Here is a 25,148-nt window from a genome sequence, read left to right as displayed (position 1 = left end):
CCGGGACTATCATTATGTATTTTAAGAGTTTTACCAAAAGTAGACAGTTTTCCTAGAAGTATACACTGGAATCTTCAAGATTTAAATTGTGCCAATCAGAAAACGCCAGGCAATTCACCCTCAGTTGTAAATATAAACAGTATTCTCTTCATTTATCAGCTCATACCCGTATTCTAGCTATATAAACTACAATTCTTAATGTATGAAAGCACATTCTTCGGAAATACATCATCTAAAGTAGACAGAATGGTAAACATTATCTGTACTCTCATCATTATGCAGCATTCTATCTCTAATCTCCCTGATTGAACATGAACATAAAGATAGAACGGCTCTATGTACCAGCATTTCAAGTGTTTCTTACATGTTTCTAATCATTTCTCGGAACTATCATTGTGTATGTGAAGAGTTTTACCAAAGGTAGACAATTTTCCTACAACTATTTACAGGCATCTTCAAGGTTTAAATTGAGTCATTCAGTAAATGCCAGTCTAATCAGAATCACCTGTAAATATAAACAGTATTCTCTTCATTTATCAGCTTCACACATATTCTGAGCTTCATAAATGGAAATTCTTAATGTTTGAAAGCACTTTCTTTGGATAAACATCATCTAAAGTAGCCAGAATGGTAAACATTATCTGTACTCTTGTCATTTCGCAGCATTCTACCTCTAAACTCCGTGATTGAACATGAACATAAAGATAGAACGGCTCTATGTACCAGCATTTCAAGAGTTTCTTACATGTTTCTAATCATTTCTAGGGACTATCATTGTGTATGTTAAGCGTTTTATCAAAGTAGACAGTTTTCCTAGAAGTATAACAGGACTCTTCAAGGTTTAAATTGAGTCATTCAGAAAACGCCAGTCTAATCAGAATCACCTGTAAATATAAACAGTATTCTCTTTATTTATCAGCTTCATACATATTCTGAGCTTTATAAACAGCAATTCTTAATGTTTGAATACACTTTCCTAGATAAAACAACATCTAGGGTAGCTGCAATTGTAAACTTCATCATTACTCTCCTCAGTTGAGGGTTTTTACCTGTAATCTCAGTGATTGAACTAGGCCATAAAGATAAAACGGCTCTATTTAACAGCATTTCAAGTGTTTCTTACATGTTTCTAATCACTTCCCGGGACTATTCTACTGTATTTTAAGAGTTTTACCAAAATTAGACATTTTTCCAGAAGTAGATACATGAATCTTCAGGATGTAAACTTTGTCATTCAGAAAATGCCAGGCAATTCAGCCTCAATTGTAAATATAAACAGTATTCTCTTCCTTTTTCAGCCTCATACACCTATTCTGAGCTTAATAAAACAGTAATTCTTAATGTTGGAAGCACTTTCTTTGGAAAAACACCATCTAGAGTAGCCGGAATTGTAAACATTATCATTACTCTCTTCATTTGAGAGTTTTCTACCTCTAATCTCGGTGATTGAACTAGGCCATCAGGATAGAACGGCTCTATTTACCCCGCTTTAAAGTGTTTCTTACATGTTTCTAATCATTTCCGGGACTATCATTGTGTATTTTAAGAGTTTTACCAAAAGTAGACAGTTTTCCTAGAAGTATACACAGGAATCTTCAAGATTTAAATTGTGCCATTCAGAAAACGCCAGGCAATCCAGCCTCAGTTCTAAATATAAACAGTATTCTCTTCATTTATCAGCTTCATACCCATATTCTAGCTCTATAAATTGCAATTCTTAATGTATGAAAGCACATTCTTCGGAAATACATCATCTAAAGTAGCCAGAATGGTAAACATTATCTGTACTCTCGTCATTACGCATTATTCTATCTTTAATCTCCGTGATTGAGCATGAATATAAAGATAGAACGGCTCTATGTACCAGCATTTCAAGTGTTTCTTACATGTTTCTAATGATTTCTCGGAACTATCATTGTGTATGTGAAGAGTTTTACCGAAGGTAGACAGTTTTCCTACAACTATTTACAGGCATCTTCAAGGTTTAAGTTGAGTCATTCAGTAAACGCCAGTCTAATCAGAATCACCTGTAAATATAAACAGTATTCTCTTCATTTATCAGCTTCACACATATTCTGAGCTTCATAAATGGAAATTCTTAATGTTTGAAAGCACTTTCTTTGGATAAACATCATCTAAAGTAGCCAGAATGGTAAACATTATCTGTACTCTTGTCATTTCGCAGCATTCTACCTCTAAACTCCGTGATTGAACATGAACATAAAGATAGAACGGCTCTATGTACCAGCATTTCAAGTGTTTCTTACATGTTTCTAATCATTTCTAGGGACTATCATTGTGTATGTTAAGCGTTTTATCAAAGTAGACAGTTTTCCTAGAAGTATAACAGGACTCTTCAAGGTTTAAATTGAGTCATTCAGAAAACGCCAGTCTAATCAGAATCACCTGTCAATATAAACAGTATTCTCTTTATTTATCAGCTTCATACATATTCTGAGCTTTATAAACAGCAATTCTTAATGTTTGAATACACTTTCCTAGATAAAACAACATCTAGGGTAGCCGCAATTGTAAACTTCATCATTACTCTCCTCAGTTGAGGGTTTTTACCTGTAATCTCAGTGATTGAACTAGGCCATAAAGATAAAACGGCTCTATTTAACAGCATTTCAAGTGTTTCTTACATGTTTCTAATCACTTCCCGGGACTATTCTACTGTATTTTAAGAGTTTTACCAAAATTAGACATTTTTCCAGAAGTAGATACATGAATCTTCAGGATGTAAACTTTGTCATTCAGAAAATGCCAGGCAATTCAGCCTCAATTGTAAATATAAACAGTATTCTCTTCATTTTTCAGCCTCATACACATATTCTGAGCTTAATAAAACAGTAATTCTTAATGTTGGAAGCACTTTCTTTGGAAACACACCATCTAGAGTACCCGGAATTGTAAACATTATCATTATTCTCTTCATTTGAGAGTTTACTACCTCTAATCTCGGTGATTGAACTAGGCCATCAGGATAGAACGGCTCTATTTACCCCTCTTTAAAGTGTTTCTTACATGTTTCTAATCATTTCCGGGACTATCATTATGTATTTTAAGAGTTTTACCAAAAGTAGACAGTTTTCCTAGAAGTATACACTGGAATCTTCAAGATTTAAATTGTGCCATTCAGAAAACGCCAGGCAATTCAGCCTCAGTTGTAAATATAAACAGTATTCTCTTCATTTATCAGCTCATACCCGTATTCTAGCTATATAAACTACAATTCTTAATGTATGAAAGCACATTCTTCGGAAATACATCATCTAAAGTAGACAGAATGGTAAACATTATCTGTACTCTCGTCATTATGCAGCATTCTATCTCTAATCTCCCTGATTGAACATGAACATAAAGATAGAACGGCTCTATGTACCAGCATTTCAAGTGTTTCTTACATGTTTCTAATCATTTCTCGGATCTATCATTGTGTATGTGAAGAGTTTTACCAAAGGTAGACAGTTTTCCTACAACTATTTACAGGCATCTTCAAGGTTTAAGTTGAGTCATTCTGTAAACGCCAGTCTAATCAGAATCACCTGTAAATATAAACAGTATTCTCTTCATTTATCAGCTTCACACATATTCTGAGCTTCATAAATGGAAATTCTTAATGTTTGAAAGCACTTTCTTTGGATAAACATCATCTAAAGTAGCCAGAATGGTAAACATTATCTGTACTCTTGTCATTTCGCAGCATTCTACCTCTAAACTCCGTGATTGAACATGAACATAAAGATAGAACGGTTCTATGTACCAGCATTTCAAGTGTTTCTTACATGTTTCTAATCATTTCTCGGGACTATCATTGTGTATGTTAAGCGTTTTATCAAAGTAGACAGTTTTCCTAGAAGTATAACAGGACTCTTCAAGGTTTAAATTGAGTCATTCAGAAAACGCCAGTCTAATCAGAATCACCTGTCAATATAAACAGTATTCTCTTTATTTATCAGCTTCATACATATTCTGAGCTTTATAAACAGCAATTCTTAATGTTTGAATACACTTTCCTAGATAAAACAACATCTAGGGTAGCCGCAATTGTAAACTTCATCATTACTCTCCTCAGTTGAGGGTTTTTACCTGTAATCTCAGTGATTGAACTAGGCCATAAAGATAGAACGGCTCTATTTAACAGCATTTCAAGTGTTTCTTACATGTTTCTAATCACTTCCCGGGACTATTCTACTGTATTTTAAGAGTTTTACCAAAATTAGACATTTTTCCAGAAGTAGATACATGAATCTTCAGGATGTAAACTTTGTCATTAAGAAAATGCCAGGCAATTCAGCCTCAATTGTAAATATAAACAGTATTCTCTTCCTTTTTCAGCCTCATACACCTATTCTGAGCTTAATAAAACAGCAATTCTTAATGTTTGAAGCACTTTCTTTGGAAAAACACCATCTAGAGTACCCGGAATTGTAAACATTATCATTACTCTCTTCATTTGACAGTTTACTACCTCTAATCTCGGTGATTGAAATAGGTCATCAGGATAGAACGGCTCTATTTACCCCTCTTTAAAGTGTTTCTTACATGTTTCTAATCATTTCCGGGACTATCATTGTGTATTTTAAGTGTTTTACCAAAAGTAGACAGTTTTCCTAGAAGTATACACTGGAATCTTCAAGATTTAAATTGTGCCATTCAGAAAACGCCAGGCAATTCAGCCTCAGTTTTAAATATAAACAGTATTCTCTTCATTTATCAGCTTCACACATATTCTGAGCTTCATAAATGGAAATTCTTAATGTTTGAAAGCACTTTCTTTGGATAAACATCATCTAAAGTAGCCAGAATGGTAAACATTATCTGTACTCTTGTCATTTCGCAGCATTCTACCTCTAAACTCCGTGATTGAACATGAACATAAAGATAGAACGGTTCTATGTACCAGCATTTCAAGTGTTTCTTACATGTTTCTAATCATTTCTCGGGACTATCATTGTGTATGTTAAGCGTTTTATCAAAGTAGACAGTTTTCCTAGAAGTATAACAGGACTCTTCAAGGTTTAAATTGAGTCATTCAGAAAACGCCAGTCTAATCAGAATCACCTGTCAATATAAACAGTATTCTCTTTATTTATCAGCTTCATACATATTCTGAGCTTTGTAAACAGCAATTCTTAATATTTGAATACACTTTCCTAGATAAAACAACATCTAGGGTAGCCGCAATTGTAAACTTTATCATTACTCTCCTCAGTTGAGAGTTTTTACCTGTAATCTCAGTGATTGAACTAGGCCATAAAGATAGAACGGCTCTATTTAACAGCATTTCAAGTGTTTTTTACATGTTTCTAATCACTTCCCGGGACTATTCTAGTGTATTTTAAGAGTTTTACCAAAATTAGACATTTTTCCAGAAGTAGATACATGAATCTTCAGGATGTAAACTTTGTCATTAAGAAAATGCCAGGCAATTCAGCCTCAATTGTAAATATAAACAGTATTCTCTTCATTTTTCAGCCTCATACACATATTCTGAGCTTAATAAAACAGTAATTCTTAATGTTGGAAGCACTTTCTTTGGAAAAACACCATCTAGAGTAGCCGGAATTGTAAACATTATCATGACTCTCTTCATTTGAGAGTTTACTACCTCTAATCTCGGTGATTGAACTAGGCCATCAGGATAGAACGGCTCTATTTACCCCTCTTTAAAGTGTTTCTTACATGTTTCTAATCATTTCCGGGACTATCATTATGTATTTTAAGAGTTTTACCAAAAGTAGACAGTTTTCCTAGAAGTATACACTGGAATCTTCAAGATTTAAATTGTGCCATTCAGAAAACGCCAGGCAATTCAGCCTCAGTTGTAAATATAAACAGTATTCTCTTCATTTATCAGCTCATACCCGTATTCTAGCTATATAAACTACAATTCTTAATGTATGAAAGCACATTCTTCGGAAATACATCATCTAAAGTAGACAGAATGGTAAACATTATCTGTACTCTCGTCATTATGCAGCATTCTATCTCTAATCTCCCTGATTGAACATGAACATAAAGATAGAACGGCTCTATGTACCAGCATTTCAAGTGTTTCTTACATGTTTCTAATCATTTCTCGGATCTATCATTGTGTATGTGAAGAGTTTTACCAAAGGTAGACAGTTTTCCTACAACTATTTACAGGCATCTTCAAGGTTTAAGTTGAGTCATTCTGTAAACGCCAGTCTAATCAGAATCACCTGTAAATATAAACAGTATTCTCTTCATTTATCAGCTTCACACATATTCTGAGCTTCATAAATGGAAATTCTTAATGTTTGAAAGCACTTTCTTTGGATAAACATCATCTAAAGTAGCCAGAATGGTAAACATTATCTGTACTCTTGTCATTTCGCAGCATTCTACCTCTAAACTCCGTGATTGAACATGAACATAAAGATAGAACGGTTCTATGTACCAGCATTTCAAGTGTTTCTTACATGTTTCTAATCATTTCTCGGGACTATCATTGTGTATGTTAAGCGTTTTATCAAAGTAGACAGTTTTCCTAGAAGTATAACAGGACTCTTCAAGGTTTAAATTGAGTCATTCAGAAAACGCCAGTCTAATCAGAATCACCTGTCAATATAAACAGTATTCTCTTTATTTATCAGCTTCATACATATTCTGAGCTTTATAAACAGCAATTCTTAATGTTTGAATACACTTTCCTAGATAAAACAACATCTAGGGTAGCCGCAATTGTAAACTTCATCATTACTCTCCTCAGTTGAGGGTTTTTACCTGTAATCTCAGTGATTGAACTAGGCCATAAAGATAGAACGGCTCTATTTAACAGCATTTCAAGTGTTTCTTACATGTTTCTAATCACTTCCCGGGACTATTCTACTGTATTTTAAGAGTTTTACCAAAATTAGACATTTTTCCAGAAGTAGATACATGAATCTTCAGGATGTAAACTTTGTCATTAAGAAAATGCCAGGCAATTCAGCCTCAATTGTAAATATAAACAGTATTCTCTTCCTTTTTCAGCCTCATACACCTATTCTGAGCTTAATAAAACAGCAATTCTTAATGTTTGAAGCACTTTCTTTGGAAAAACACCATCTAGAGTACCCGGAATTGTAAACATTATCATTACTCTCTTCATTTGACAGTTTACTACCTCTAATCTCGGTGATTGAACTAGGTCATCAGGATAGAACGGCTCTATTTACCCCTCTTTAAAGTGTTTCTTACATGTTTCTAATCATTTCCGGGACTATCATTGTGTATTTTAAGTGTTTTACCAAAAGTAGACAGTTTTCCTAGAAGTATACACTGGAATCTTCAAGATTTAAATTGTGCCATTCAGAAAACGCCAGGCAATTCAGCCTCAGTTTTAAATATAAACAGTATTCTCTTCATTTATCAGCTCATACCCATATTCTAGCTCTATAAACTGCAATTCTTAATGTATGAAAGCACATTCTTCGGAAATACATCATCTAAAGTAGACAGAATGGTAAACATGATCTGTACTCTCGTCATTACGCTGCATTCTATCTCTAATCTCCCTGATTGAACATGAACATAAAGATAGAACGGCTCTATGTACCAGCATTTCAAGTGTTTCTTACATGTTTCTAATCATTTCTCGGGACTATCATTGTGTATATTAAGCGTTTTATCAAAAGTAGAAAGTTTTCCTAGAAATATAACAGGACTCTTCAAGGTGTAAAATGAGTCATTCAAAAAACGCCAGTCTAATCAGAATCACCTGTCAATATAAACAGTATTCTCTTTATTTATCAGCTTCATACATATTCTGAGCTTTGTAAACAGCAATTCTTAATATTTGAATACACTTTCCTAGATAAAACAACATCTAGGGTAGCCGCAATTGTAAACTTCATCATTACTCTCCTCAGTTGAGAGTTTTTACCTGTAATCTCAGTGATTGAACTAGGCCATAAAGATAGAACGGCTCTATTTAACAGCATTTCAAGTGTTTTTTACATGTTTCTAATCACTTCCCGGGACTATTCTAGTGTATTTTAAGAGTTTTACCAAAATTAGACATTTTTCCAGAAGTAGATACATGAATCTTCAGGATGTAAACTTTGTCATTAAGAAAATGCCAGGCAATTCAGCCTCAATTGTAAATATAAACAGTATTCTCTTCATTTTTCAGCCTCATACACATATTCTGAGCTTAATAAAACAGTAATTCTTAATGTTGGAAGCACTTTCTTTGGAAAAACACCATCTAGAGTAGCCGGAATTGTAAACATTATCATTACTCTCTTCATTTGAGAGTTTACTACCTCTAATCTCGGTGATTGAACTAGGCCATCAGGATAGAACGGCTCTATTTACCCCTCTTTAAAGTGTTTCTTACATGTTTCTAATCATTTCCGGGACTATCATTATGTATTTTAAGAGTTTTACCAAAAGTAGACAGTTTTCCTAGAAGTATACACTGGAATCTTCAAGATTTAAATTGTGCCATTCAGAAAACGCCAGGCAATTCAGCCTCAGTTGTAAATATAAACAGTATTCTCTTCATTTATCAGCTCATACCCGTATTCTAGCTATATAAACTACAATTCTTAATGTATGAAAGCACATTCTTCGGAAATACATCATCTAAAGTAGACAGAATGGTAAACATTATCTGTACTCTCGTCATTATGCAGCATTCTATCTCTAATCTCCCTGATTGAACATGAACATAAAGATAGAACGGCTCTATGTACCAGCATTTCAAGTGTTTCTTACATGTTTCTAATCATTTCTCGGATCTATCATTGTGTATGTGAAGAGTTTTACCAAAGGTAGACAGTTTTCCTACAACTATTTACAGGCATCTTCAAGGTTTAAGTTGAGTCATTCTGTAAACGCCAGTCTAATCAGAATCACCTGTAAATATAAACAGTATTCTCTTCATTTATCAGCTTCACACATATTCTGAGCTTCATAAATGGAAATTCTTAATGTTTGAAAGCACTTTCTTTGGATAAACATCATCTAAAGTAGCCAGAATGGTAAACATTATCTGTACTCTTGTCATTTCGCAGCATTCTACCTCTAAACTCCGTGATTGAACATGAACATAAAGATAGAACGGTTCTATGTACCAGCATTTCAAGTGTTTCTTACATGTTTCTAATCATTTCTAGGGACTATCATTGTGTATGTTAAGCGTTTTATCAAAGTAGACAGTTTTCCTAGAAGTATAACAGGACTCTTCAAGGTTTAAATTGAGTCATTCAGAAAACGCCAGTCTAATCAGAATCACCTGTCAATATAAACAGTATTCTCTTTATTTATCAGCTTCATACATATTCTGAGCTTTATAAACAGCAATTCTTAATGTTTGAATACACTTTCCTAGATAAAACAACATCTAGGGTAGCCGCAATTGTAAACTTCATCATTACTCTCCTCAGTTGAGGGTTTTTACCTGTAATCTCAGTGATTGAACTAGGCCATAAAGATAGAACGGCTCTATTTAACAGCATTTCAAGTGTTTCTTACATGTTTCTAATCACTTCCCGGGACTATTCTACTGTATTTTAAGAGTTTTACCAAAATTAGACATTTTTCCAGAAGTAGATACATGAATCATCAGGATGTAAACTTTGTCATTAAGAAAATGCCAGGCAATTCAGCCTCAATTGTAAATATAAACAGTATTCTCTTCCTTTTTCAGCCTCATACACCTATTCTGAGCTTAATAAAACAGCAATTCTTAATGTTTGAAGCACTTTCTTTGGAAAAACACCATCTAGAGTACCCGGAATTGTAAACATTATCATTACTCTCTTCATTTGACAGTTTACTACCTCTAATCTCGGTGATTGAACTAGGTCATCAGGATAGAACGGCTCTATTTACCCCTCTTTAAAGTGTTTCTTACATGTTTCTAATCATTTCCGGGACTATCATTGTGTATTTTAAGTGTTTTACCAAAAGTAGACAGTTTTCCTAGAAGTATACACTGGAATCTTCAAGATTTAAATTGTGCCATTCAGAAAACGCCAGGCAATTCAGCCTCAGTTTTAAATATAAACAGTATTCTCTTCATTTATCAGCTCATACCCATATTCTAGCTCTATAAACTGCAATTCTTAATGTATGAAAGCACATTCTTCGGAAATACATCATCTAAAGTAGACAGAATGGTAAACATGATCTGTACTCTCGTCATTACGCTGCATTCTATCTCTAATCTCCCTGATTGAACATGAACATAAAGATAGAACGGCTCTATGTACCAGCATTTCAAGTGTTTCTTACATGTTTCTAATCATTTCTCGGGACTATCATTGTGTATATTAAGCGTTTTATCAAAAGTAGAAAGTTTTCCTAGAAATATAACAGGACTCTTCAAGGTGTAAAATGAGTCATTCAAAAAACGCCAGTCTAATCAGAATCACCTGTCAATATAAACAGTATTCTCTTTATTTATCAGCTTCATACATATTCTGAGCTTTGTAAACAGCAATTCTTAATATTTGAATACACTTTCCTAGATAAAACAACATCTAGGGTAGCCGCAATTGTAAACTTCATCATTACTCTCCTCAGTTGAGAGTTTTTACCTGTAATCTCAGTGATTGAACTAGGCCATAAAGATAGAACGGCTCTATTTAACAGCATTTCAAGTGTTTTTTACATGTTTCTAATCACTTCCCGGGACTATTCTAGTGTATTTTAAGAGTTTTACCAAAATTAGACATTTTTCCAGAAGTAGATACATGAATCTTCAGGATGTAAACTTTGTCATTAAGAAAATGCCAGGCAATTCAGCCTCAATTGTAAATATAAACAGTATTCTCTTCATTTTTCAGCCTCATACACATATTCTGAGCTTAATAAAACAGTAATTCTTAATGTTGGAAGCACTTTCTTTGGAAAAACACCATCTAGAGTAGCCGGAATTGTAAACATTATCATTACTCTCTTCATTTGAGAGTTTACTACCTCTAATCTCGGTGATTGAACTAGGCCATCAGGATAGAACGGCTCTATTTACCCCTCTTTAAAGTGTTTCTTACATGTTTCTAATCATTTCCGGGACTATCATTATGTATTTTAAGAGTTTTACCAAAAGTAGACAGTTTTCCTAGAAGTATACACTGGAATCTTCAAGATTTAAATTGTGCCATTCAGAAAACGCCAGGCAATTCAGCCTCAGTTGTAAATATAAACAGTATTCTCTTCATTTATCAGCTCATACCCGTATTCTAGCTATATAAACTACAATTCTTAATGTATGAAAGCACATTCTTCGGAAATACATCATCTAAAGTAGACAGAATGGTAAACATTATCTGTACTCTCGTCATTATGCAGCATTCTATCTCTAATCTCCCTGATTGAACATGAACATAAAGATAGAACGGCTCTATGTACCAGCATTTCAAGTGTTTCTTACATGTTTCTAATCATTTCTCGGATCTATCATTGTGTATGTGAAGAGTTTTACCAAAGGTAGACAGTTTTCCTACAACTATTTACAGGCATCTTCAAGGTTTAAGTTGAGTCATTCTGTAAACGCCAGTCTAATCAGAATCACCTGTAAATATAAACAGTATTCTCTTCATTTATCAGCTTCACACATATTCTGAGCTTCATAAATGGAAATTCTTAATGTTTGAAAGCACTTTCTTTGGATAAACATCATCTAAAGTAGCCAGAATGGTAAACATTATCTGTACTCTTGTCATTTCGCAGCATTCTACCTCTAAACTCCGTGATTGAACATGAACATAAAGATAGAACGGTTTGCCGAAACCGGTTTGGCTCGGTGGATAGAGCGTCGGCCTGCGGACTGAAACGTCCCGGGTTCGATTCCGGTCAAGGGCATGTACCTTGGTTGCGGGCATATCCCCAGTGGGAGATGTGCAGGAGGCAGCTGGTCGATGTTTCTCTCTCATCCATGTTTCCAACTCTCTATCTCTCTCCCTTCCTCTCTGTAAAAAATCAATAAAATATATTTAAAAAAAAAAAAAAAAAAAAAAAAAAAAAAAAAAAAAGATAGAACGGTTCTATGTACCAGCATTTCAAGTGTTTCTTACATGTTTCTAATCATTTCTCGGGACTATCATTGTGTATGTTAAGCGTTTTATCAAAGTAGACAGTTTTCCTAGAAGTATAACAGGACTCTTCAAGGTTTAAATTGAGTCATTCAGAAAACGCCAGTCTAATCAGAATCACCTGTCAATATAAACAGTATTCTCTTTATTTATCAGCTTCATACATATTCTGAGCTTTGTAAACAGCAATTCTTAATATTTGAATACACTTTCCTAGATAAAACAACATCTAGGGTAGCCGCAATTGTAAACTTCATCATTACTCTCCTCAGTTGAGAGTTTTTACCTGTAATCTCAGTGATTGAACTAGGCCATAAAGATAGAACGGCTCTATTTAACAGCATTTCAAGTGTTTTTTACATGTTTCTAATCACTTCCCGGGACTATTCTAGTGTATTTTAAGAGTTTTACCAAAATTAGACATTTTTCCAGAAGTAGATACATGAATCTTCAGGATGTAAACTTTGTCATTAAGAAAATGCCAGGCAATTCAGCCTCAATTGTAAATATAAACAGTATTCTCTTCATTTTTCAGCCTCATACACATATTCTGAGCTTAATAAAACAGTAATTCTTAATGTTGGAAGCACTTTCTTTGGAAAAACACCATCTAGAGTAGCCGGAATTGTAAACATTATCATTACTCTCTTCATTTGAGAGTTTACTACCTCTAATCTCGGTGATTGAACTAGGCCATCAGGATAGAACGGCTCTATTTACCCCTCTTTAAAGTGTTTCTTACATGTTTCTAATCATTTCCGGGACTATCATTATGTATTTTAAGAGTTTTACCAAAAGTAGACAGTTTTCCTAGAAGTATACACTGGAATCTTCAAGATTTAAATTGTGCCATTCAGAAAACGCCAGGCAATTCAGCCTCAGTTGTAAATATAAACAGTATTCTCTTCATTTATCAGCTCATACCCGTATTCTAGCTATATAAACTACAATTCTTAATGTATGAAAGCACATTCTTCGGAAATACATCATCTAAAGTAGACAGAATGGTAAACATTATCTGTACTCTCGTCATTATGCAGCATTCTATCTCTAATCTCCCTGATTGAACATGAACATAAAGATAGAACGGCTCTATGTACCAGCATTTCAAGTGTTTCTTACATGTTTCTAATCATTTCTCGGATCTATCATTGTGTATGTGAAGAGTTTTACCAAAGGTAGACAGTTTTCCTACAACTATTTACAGGCATCTTCAAGGTTTAAGTTGAGTCATTCTGTAAACGCCAGTCTAATCAGAATCACCTGTAAATATAAACAGTATTCTCTTCATTTATCAGCTTCACACATATTCTGAGCTTCATAAATGGAAATTCTTAATGTTTGAAAGCACTTTCTTTGGATAAACATCATCTAAAGTAGCCAGAATGGTAAACATTATCTGTACTCTTGTCATTTCGCAGCATTCTACCTCTAAACTCCGTGATTGAACATGAACATAAAGATAGAACGGTTTGCCGAAACCGGTTTGGCTCGGTGGATAGAGCGTCGGCCTGCGGACTGAAACGTCCCGGGTTCGATTCCGGTCAAGGGCATGTACCTTGGTTGCGGGCATATCCCCAGTGGGAGTTGTGCAGGAGGCAGCTGGTCGATGTTTCTCTCTCATCCATGTTTCCAACTCTCTATCTCTCTCCCTTACTCTCTGTAAAAAATCAATAAAATATATTTAAAAAAAAAAAAAAAAAAAAAAAAAAAAAAAAAAAAGATAGAACGGTTCTATGTACCAGCATTTCAAGTGTTTCTTACATGTTTCTAATCATTTCTCGGGACTATCATTGTGTATGTTAAGCGTTTTATCAAAGTAGACAGTTTTCCTAGAAGTATAACAGGACTCTTCAAGGTTTAAATTGAGTCATTCAGAAAACGCCAGTCTAATCAGAATCACCTGTCAATATAAACAGTATTCTCTTTATTTATCAGCTTCATACATATTCTGAGCTTTGTAAACAGCAATTCTTAATATTTGAATACACTTTCCTAGATAAAACAACATCTAGGGTAGCCGCAATTGTAAACTTCATCATTACTCTCCTCAGTTGAGAGTTTTTACCTGTAATCTCAGTGATTGAACTAGGCCATAAAGATAGAACGGCTCTATTTAACAGCATTTCAAGTGTTTTTTACATGTTTCTAATCACTTCCCGGGACTATTCTAGTGTATTTTAAGAGTTTTACCAAAATTAGACATTTTTCCAGAAGTAGATACATGAATCTTCAGGATGTAAACTTTGTCATTAAGAAAATGCCAGGCAATTCAGCCTCAATTGTAAATATAAACAGTATTCTCTTCATTTTTCAGCCTCATACACATATTCTGAGCTTAATAAAACAGTAATTCTTAATGTTGGAAGCACTTTCTTTGGAAAAACACCATCTAGAGTAGCCGGAATTGTAAACATTATCATTACTCTCTTCATTTGAGAGTTTACTACCTCTAATCTCGGTGATTGAACTAGGCCATCAGGATAGAACGGCTCTATTTACCCCTCTTTAAAGTGTTTCTTACATGTTTCTAATCATTTCCGGGACTATCATTATGTATTTTAAGAGTTTTACCAAAAGTAGACAGTTTTCCTAGAAGTATACACTGGAATCTTCAAGATTTAAATTGTGCCATTCAGAAAACGCCAGGCAATTCAGCCTCAGTTGTAAATATAAACAGTATTCTCTTCATTTATCAGCTCATACCCGTATTCTAGCTATATAAACTACAATTCTTAATGTATGAAAGCACATTCTTCGGAAATACATCATCTAAAGTAGACAGAATGGTAAACATTATCTGTACTCTCGTCATTATGCAGCATTCTATCTCTAATCTCCCTGATTGAACATGAACATAAAGATAGAACGGCTCTATGTACCAGCATTTCAAGTGTTTCTTACATGTTTCTAATCATTTCTCGGATCTATCATTGTGTATGTGAAGAGTTTTACCAAAGGTAGACAGTTTTCCTACAACTATTTACAGGCATCTTCAAGGTTTAAGTTGAGTCATTCTGTAAACGCCAGTCTAATCAGAATCACCTGTAAATATAAACAGTATTCTCTTCATTTATCAGCTTCACACATATTCTGAGCTTCATAAATGGAAATTCTTAATGTTTGAAAGCACTTTCTTTGGATAAACATCATCTAAAGTAGCCAGAATGGTAAACATTATCTGTACTCTTGTCATTTCGCAGCATTCTACCTCTAAACTCCGTGATTGAACATGAACATAAAGATAGAACGGTTCTATGTACCAGCATTTCAAGTGTTTCTTACATGTTTCTAATCATTTCTAGGGACTATCATTGTGTATGTTAAGCGTTTTATCAAAGTAGACAGTTTTCCTAGAAGTATAACAGGACTCTTCAAGGTTTAAATTGAGTCATTCAGAAAACGCCAGTCTAATCAGAATCACCTGTCAATATAAACAGTATTCTCTTTATTTATCAGCTTCATACATATTCTGAGCTTTATAAACAGCAATTCTTAATGTTTGAATACACTTTCCTAGATAAAACAACATCTAGGGTAGCCGCAATTGTAAACTTCATCATTACTCTCCTCAGTTGAGGGTTTTTACCTGTAATCTCAGTGATTGAACTAGGCCATAAAGATAGAACGGCTCTATTTAACAGCATTTCAAGTGTTTCTTACATGTTTCTAATCACTTCCCGGGACTATTCTACTGTATTTTAAGAGTTTTACCAAAATTAGACATTTTTCCAGAAGTAGATACATGAATCTTCAGGATGTAAACTTTGTCATTAAGAAAATGCCAGGCAATTCAGCCTCAATTGTAAATATAAACAGTATTCTCTTCCTTTTTCAGCCTCATACACCTATTCTGAGCTTAATAAAACAGCAATTCTTAATGTTTGAAGCACTTTCTTTGGAAAAACACCATCTAGAGTACCCGGAATTGTAAACATTATCATTACTCTCTTCATTTGACAGTTTACTACCTCTAATCTCGGTGATTGAACTAGGTCATCAGGATAGAACGGCTCTATTTACCCCTCTTTAAAGTGTTTCTTACATGTTTCTAATCATTTCCGGGACTATCATTGTGTATTTTAAGTGTTTTACCAAAAGTAGACAGTTTTCCTAGAAGTATACACTGGAATCTTCAAGATTTAAATTGTGCCATTCATAAAACGCCAGGCAATTCAGCCTCAGTTTTAAATATAAACAGTATTCTCTTCATTTATCAGCTCATACCCATATTCTAGCTCTATAAACTGCAATTCTTAATGTATGAAAGCACATTCTTCGGAAATACATCATCTAAAGTAGACAGAATGGTAAACATGATCTGTACTCTCGTCATTACGCTGCATTCTATCTCTAATCTCCCTGATTGAACATGAACATAAAGATAGAACGGCTCTATGTACCAGCATTTCAAGTGTTTCTTACATGTTTCTAATCATTTCTCGGGACTATCATTGTGTATATTAAGCGTTTTATCAAAAGTAGAAAGTTTTCCTAGAAATATAACAGGACTCTTCAAGGTTTAAAATGAGTCATTCAAAAAACGCCAGTCTAATCAGAATCACCTGTCAATATAAACAGTATTCTCTTTATTTATCAGCTTCATACATATTCTGAGCTTTGTAAACAGCAATTCTTAATATTTGAATACACTTTCCTAGATAAAACAACATCTAGGGTAGCCGCAATTGTAAACTTCATCATTACTCTCCTCAGTTGAGAGTTTTTACCTGTAATCTCAGTGATTGAACTAGGCCATAAAGATAGAACGGCTCTATTTAACAGCATTTCAAGTGTTTTTTACATGTTTCTAATCACTTCCCGGGACTATTCTAGTGTATTTTAAGAGTTTTACCAAAATTAGACATTTTTCCAGAAGTAGATACATGAATCTTCAGGATGTAAACTTTGTCATTAAGAAAATGCCAGGCAATTCAGCCTCAATTGTAAATATAAACAGTATTCTCTTCATTTTTCAGCCTCATACACATATTCTGAGCTTAATAAAACAGTAATTCTTAATGTTGGAAGCACTTTCTTTGGAAAAACACCATCTAGAGTAGCCGGAATTGTAAACATTATCATTACTCTCTTCATTTGAGAGTTTACTACCTCTAATCTCGGTGATTGAACTAGGCCATCAGGATAGAACGGCTCTATTTACCCCTCTTTAAAGTGTTTCTTACATGTTTCTAATCATTTCCGGGACTATCATTATGTATTTTAAGAGTTTTACCAAAAGTAGACAGTTTTCCTAGAAGTATACACTGGGATCTTCAAGATTTAAATTGTGCCATTCAGAAAACGCCAGGCAATTCAGCCTCAGTTGTAAATATAAACAGTATTCTCTTCATTTATCAGCTCATACCCGTATTCTAGCTATATAAACTACAATTCTTAATGTATGAAAGCACATTCTTCGGAAATACATCATCTAAAGTAGACAGAATGGTAAACATTATCTGTACTCTCGTCATTATGCAGCATTCTATCTCTAATCTCCCTGATTGAACATGAACATAAAGATAGAACGGCTCTATGTACCAGCATTTCAAGTGTTTCTTACATGTTTCTAATCATTTCTCGGATCTATCATTGTGTATGTGAAGAGTTTTACCAAAGGTAGACAGTTTTCCTACAACTATTTACAGGCATCTTCAAGGTTTAAGTTGAGTCATTCTGTAAACGCCAGTCTAATCAGAATCACCTGTAAATATAAACAGTATTCTCTTCATTTATCAGCTTCACACATATTCTGAGCTTCATAAATGGAAATTCTTAATGTTTGAAAGCACTTTCTTTGGATAAACATCATCTAAAGTAGCCAGAATGGTAAACATTATCTGTACTCTTGTCATTTCGCAGCATTCTACCTCTAAACTCCGTGATTGAACATGAACATAAAGATAGAACGGTTCTATGTACCAGCATTTCAAGTGTTTCTTACATGTTTCTAATCATTTCTCGGGACTATCATTGTGTATGTTAAGCGTTTTATCAAAGTAGACAGTTTTCCTAGAAGTATAACAGGACTCTTCAAGGTTTAAATTGAGTCATTCAGAAAACGCCAGTCTAATCAGAATCACCTGTCAATATAAACAGTATTCTCTTTATTTATCAGCTTCATACATATTCTGAGCTTTATAAACAGCAATTCTTAATGTTTGAATACACTTTCCTAGATAAAACAACATCTAGGGTAGCCGCAATTGTAAACTTCATCATTACTCTCCTCAGTTGAGGGTTTTTACCTGTAATCTCAGTGATTGAACTAGGCCATAAAGATAGAACGGCTCTATTTAACAGCATTTCAAGTGTTTCTTACATGTTTCTAATCACTTCCCGGGACTATTCTACTGTATTTTAAGAGTTTTACCAAAATTAGACATTTTTCCAGAAGTAGATACATGAATCTTCAGGATGTAAACTTTGTCATTAAGAAAATGCCAGGCAATTCAGCCTCAATTGTAAATATAAACAGTATTCTCTTCCTTTTTCAGCCTCATACACCTATTCTGAGCTTAATAAAACAGCAATTCTTAATGTTTGAAGCACTTTCTTTGGAAAAACACCATCTAGAGTACCCGGAATTGTAAACATTATCATTACTCTCTTCATTTGACAGTTTACTACCTCTAATCTCGGTGATTGAACTAGGTCATCAGAATAGAACGGCTCTATTTACCCCTCTTTAAAGTGTTTCTTACATGTTTCTAATCATTTCCGGGACTATCATTGTGTATTTTAAGTGTTTTACCAAAAGTAGACAGTTTTCCTAGAAGTATACACTGGAATCTTCAAGATTTAAATTGTGCCATTCATAAAACGCCAGGCAATTCAGCCTCAGTTTTAAATATAAACAGTATTCTCTTCATTTATCAGCTCATACCCATATTCTAGCTCTATAAACTGCAATTCTTAATGTATGAAAGCACATTCTTCGGAAATACATCATCTAAAGTAGACAGAATGGTAAACATGATCTGTACTCTCGTCATTACGCTGCATTCTATCTCTAATCTCCCTGATTGAACATGAACATAAAGATAGAACGGCTCTATGTACCAGCATTTCAAGTGTTTCTTACATGTTTCTAATCATTTCTCGGGACTATCATTGTGTATATTAAGCGTTTTATCAAAAGTAGAAAGTTTTCCTAGAAATATAACAGGACTCTTCAAGGTTTAAAATGAGTCATTCAAAAAACGCCAGTCTAATCAGAATCACCTGTCAATATAAACAGTATTCTCTTTATTTATCAGCTTCATACATATTCTGAGCTTTGTAAACAGCAATTCTTAATATTTGAATACACTTTCCTAGATAAAACAACATCTAGGGTAGCCGCAATTGTAAACTTCATCATTACTCTCCTCAGTTGAGAGTTTTTACCTGTAATCTCAGTGATTGAACTAGGCCATAAAGATAGAACGGCTCTATTTAACAGCATTTCAAGTGTTTTTTACATGTTTCTAATCACTTCCCGGGACTATTCTAGTGTATTTTAAGAGTTTTACCAAAATTAGACATTTTTCCAGAAGTAGATACATGAATCTTCAGGATGTAAACTTTGTCATTAAGAAAATGCCAGGCAATTCAGCCTCAATTGTAAATATAAACAGTATTCTCTTCATTTTTCAGCCTCATACACATATTCTGAGCTTAATAAAACAGTAATTCTTAATGTTGGAAGCACTTTCTTTGGAAAAACACCATCTAGAGTACCCGGAATTGTAAACATTATCATTACTCTCTTCATTTGAGAGTTTACTACCTCTAATCTCGGTGATTGAACTAGGCCATCAGGATAGAACGGCTCTATTTACCCCTCTTTAAAGTGTTTCTTACATGTTTCTAATCATTTCCGGGACTATCATTATGTATTTTAAGAGTTTTACCAAAAGTAGACAGTTTTCCTAGAAGTATACACTGGGATCTTCAAGATTTAAATTGTGCCATTCAGAAAACGCCAGGCAATTCAGCCTCAGTTGTAAATATAAACAGTATTCTCTTCATTTATCAGCTCATACCCGTATTCTAGCTATATAAACTACAATTCTTAATGTATGAAAGCACATTCTTCGGAAATACATCATCTAAAGTAGACAGAATGGTAAACATTATCTGTACTCTCGTCATTATGCAGCATTCTATCTCTAATCTCCCTGATTGAACATGAACATAAAGATAGAACGGCTCTATGTACCAGCATTTCAAGTGTTTCTTACATGTTTCTAATCATTTCTCGGATCTATCATTGTGTATGTGAAGAGTTTTACCAAAGGTAGACAGTTTTCCTACAACTATTTACAGGCATCTTCAAGGTTTAAGTTGAGTCATTCTGTAAACGCCAGTCTAATCAGAATCACCTGTAAATATAAACAGTATTCTCTTCATTTATCAGCTTCACACATATTCTGAGCTTCATAAATGGAAATTCTTAATGTTTGAAAGCACTTTCTTTGGATAAACATCATCTAAAGTAGCCAGAATGGTAAACATTATCTGTACTCTTGTCATTTCGCAGCATTCTACCTCTAAACTCCGTGATTGAACATGAACATAAAGATAGAACGGTTCTATGTACCAGCATTTCAAGTGTTTCTTACATGTTTCTAATCATTTCTCGGGACTATCATTGTGTATGTTAAGCGTTTTATCAAAGTAGACAGTTTTCCTAGAAGTATAACAGGACTCTTCAAGGTTTAAATTGAGTCATTCAGAAAACGCCAGTCTAATCAGAATCACCTGTCAATATAAACAGTATTCTCTTTATTTATCAGCTTCATACATATTCTGAGCTTTATAAACAGCAATTCTTAATGTTTGAATACACTTTCCTAGATAAAACAACATCTAGGGTAGCCGCAATTGTAAACTTCATCATTACTCTCCTCAGTTGAGGGTTTTTACCTGTAATCTCAGTGATTGAACTAGGCCATAAAGATAGAACGGCTCTATTTAACAGCATTTCAAGTGTTTCTTACATGTTTCTAATCACTTCCCGGGACTATTCTACTGTATTTTAAGAGTTTTACCAAAATTAGACATTTTTCCAGAAGTAGATACATGAATCTTCAGGATGTAAACTTTGTCATTAAGAAAATGCCAGGCAATTCAGCCTCAATTGTAAATATAAACAGTATTCTCTTCCTTTTTCAGCCTCATACACCTATTCTGAGCTTAATAAAACAGCAATTCTTAATGTTTGAAGCACTTTCTTTGGAAAAACACCATCTAGAGTACCCGGAATTGTAAACATTATCATTACTCTCTTCATTTGACAGTTTACTACCTCTAATCTCGGTGATTGAACTAGGTCATCAGGATAGAACGGCTCTATTTACCCCTCTTTAAAGTGTTTCTTACATGTTTCTAATCATTTCCGGGACTATCATTGTGTATTTTAAGTGTTTTACCAAAAGTAGACAGTTTTCCTAGAAGTATACACTGGAATCTTCAAGATTTAAATTGTGCCATTCAGAAAACGCCAGGCAATTCAGCCTCAGTTTTAAATATAAACAGTATTCTCTTCATTTATCAGCTCATACCCATATTCTAGCTCTATAAACTGCAATTCTTAATGTATGAAAGCACATTCTTCGGAAATACATCATCTAAAGTAGACAGAATGGTAAACATGATCTGTACTCTCGTCATTACGCTGCATTCTATCTCTAATCTCCCTGATTGAACATGAACATAAAGATAGAACGGCTCTATGTACCAGCATTTCAAGTGTTTCTTACATGTTTCTAATCATTTCTCGGGACTATCATTGTGTATATTAAGCGTTTTATCAAAAGTAGAAAGTTTTCCTAGAAATATAACAGGACTCTTCAAGGTTTAAAATGAGTCATTCAAAAAACGCCAGTCTAATCAGAATCACCTGTCAATATAAACAGTATTCTCTTTATTTATCAGCTTCATACATATTCTGAGCTTTGTAAACAGCAATTCTTAATATTTGAATACACTTTCCTAGATAAAACAACATCTAGGGTAGCCGCAATTGTAAACTTCATCATTACTCTCCTCAGTTGAGAGTTTTTACCTGTAATCTCAGTGATTGAACTAGGCCATAAAGATAGAACGGCTCTATTTAACAGCATTTCAAGTGTTTTTTACATGTTTCTAATCACTTCCCGGGACTATTCTAGTGTATTTTAAGAGTTTTACCAAAATTAGACATTTTTCCAGAAGTAGATACATGAATCTTCAGGATGTAAACTTTGTCATTAAGAAAATGCCAGGCAATTCAGCCTCAATTGTAAATATAAACAGTATTCTCTTCATTTTTCAGCCTCATACACATATTCTGAGCTTAATAAAACAGTAATTCTTAATGTTGGAAGCACTTTCTTTGGAAAAACACCATCTAGAGTAGCCGGAATTGTAAACATTATCATTACTCTCTTCATTTGAGAGTTTACTACCTCTAATCTCGGTGATTGAACTAGGCCATCAGGATAGAACGGCTCTATTTACCCCTCTTTAAAGTGTTTCTTACATGTTTCTAATCATTTCCGGGACTATCATTATGTATTTTAAGAGTTTTACCAAAAGTAGACAGTTTTCCTAGAAGTATACACTGGAATCTTCAAGATTTAAATTGTGCCATTCAGAAAACGCCAGGCAATTCAGCCTCAGTTGTAAATATAAACAGTATTCTCTTCATTTATCAGCTCATACCCGTATTCTAGCTATATAAACTACAATTCTTAATGTATGAAAGCACATTCTTCGGAAATACATCATCTAAAGTAGACAGAATGGTAAACATTATCTGTACTCTCGTCATTATGCAGCATTCTATCTCTAATCTCCCTGATTGAACATGAACATAAAGATAGAACGGCTCTATGTACCAGCATTTCAAGTGTTTCTTACATGTTTCTAATCATTTCTCGGATCTATCATTGTGTATGTGAAGAGTTTTACCAAAGGTAGACAGTTTTCCTACAACTATTTACAGGCATCTTCAAGGTTTAAGTTGAGTCATTCTGTAAACGCCAGTCTAATCAGAATCACCTGTAAATATAAACAGTATTCTCTTCATTTATCAGCTTCACACATATTCTGAGCTTCATAAATGGAAATTCTTAATGTTTGAAAGCACTTTCTTTGGATAAACATCATCTAAAGTAGCCAGAATGGTAAACATTATCTGTACTCTTGTCATTTCGCAGCATTCTACCTCTAAACTCCGTGATTGAACATGAACATAAAGATAGAACGGTTCTATGTACCAGCATTTCAAGTGTTTCTTACATGTTTCTAATCATTTCTCGGGACTATCATTGTGTATGTTAAGCGTTTTATCAAAGTAGACAGTTTTCCTAGAAGTATAACAGGACTCTTCAAGGTTTAAATTGAGTCATTCAGAAAACGCCAGTCTAATCAGAATCACCTGTCAATATAAACAGTATTCTCTTTATTTATCAGCTTCATACATATTCTGAGCTTTATAAACAGCAATTCTTAATGTTTGAATACACTTTCCTAGATAAAACAACATCTAGGGTAGCCGCAATTGTAAACTTCATCATTACTCTCCTCAGTTGAGGGTTTTTACCTGTAATCTCAGTGATTGAACTAGGCCATAAAGATAGAACGGCTCTATTTAACAGCATTTCAAGTGTTTCTTACATGTTTCTAATCACTTCCCGGGACTATTCTACTGTATTTTAAGAGTTTTACCAAAATTAGACATTTTTCCAGAAGTAGATACATGAATCTTCAGGATGTAAACTTTGTCATTAAGAAAATGCCAGGCAATTCAGCCTCAATTGTAAATATAAACTGTATTCTCTTCATTTATCAGCCTCATACACCCATTCTGAGCTTAATAAAACAGCAATTCTTAATGTTGGAAGCACTTTCTTTGGAAAAACACCATCTAGAGTACCCAGAATTGTAAACATTATCTTTACTCTCTTTATTTGAGAGTTTTCTACCCCTAATCTTAGTGATTGAACTAGGCCATCAGGATAGAACGGCTCTATTTACCCCTCTTTAAAGTGTTTCTTACATGTTTCTAATCATTTCCGGGACTATCATTGTGTATTTTAAGAGTTTTACCAAAAGTAGACAGTTTTCCTAGAAGTATACACAGGAATCTTCAAGATTTAAATTGTGCCATTCAGAAAACGCCAGGCAATTCAGCCTCAGTTGTAAATATAAACAGTATTCTCTTCATTTATCAGCTCATACCCATTATCTGGCTATATATATTGCAATTCTTAATGTATGAAAGCACATTTTTCGGAAATACATCATCTAAAGTAGCCAGAATGGTAAACATTATCTGTACTCTGGTCATTACGCAGCATTCTATCTCTAGTCTCCGTGATTGAACATGAACATAAAGATAGAACGGCTCTATGTACCAGCATTTCAAGTGTTTCTTACATGTTTCTAATCATTTCTCAGAACTATCATTGTGTATGTGAAGAGTTTTACCAAAGGTAGACAGTTTTCCTACAACTATTTAAAGGCATCTTCAAGGTTTAAATTGAGTCATTCAGAAAACGCCAGTCTAATCAGAATCACCTGTCAATATAAACAGTATTCTCTTTATTTATCAGCTTCATACATATTCTGAGCTTTATAAACAGCAATTCTTAATGTTTGAATACACTTTCCTAGATAAAACAACATCTAGGGTAGCCGCAATTGTAAACTTCATCATTACTGTCCTCAGTTGAGAGTTTTTACCTGTAATCTCAGTGATTGAACTAGGCCATAAAGATAGAACGGCTCTATTTAACAGCATTTCAAGTGTTTCTTACATGTTTCTAATCACTTCCCGGGACTATTCTACTGTATTTTAAGAGTTTTAACAAAATTAGACATTTTTCCAGATGTAGATACATGAATCTTCAGGATGTAAAATTTGTCATTAAGAAAATGCCAGGCAATTCAGCCTCAATTGTAAATATAAACAGTATTCTCTTCATTTATCAGCCTCATACACCTATTCTGAGCTTAATAAGACAGCAATTCTTAATGTTGGAAGCACTTTCTTTGGAAAAACACCATCTAGAGTACCCGGAATTGTAAACATTATCTTTAATCTCTTTATTTGAGAGTTTT

This window comes from Myotis yumanensis, unplaced genomic scaffold (genome assembly GCF_028538775.1).
Source record: "Myotis yumanensis isolate MYYU_CA2020_CCGP unplaced genomic scaffold, mMyoYum1.0.hap1 SCAF_28, whole genome shotgun sequence".
Taxonomy (NCBI): domain Eukaryota; kingdom Metazoa; phylum Chordata; class Mammalia; order Chiroptera; family Vespertilionidae; genus Myotis; species Myotis yumanensis.
Note: the sequence above shows the minus strand (reverse complement) of the source record.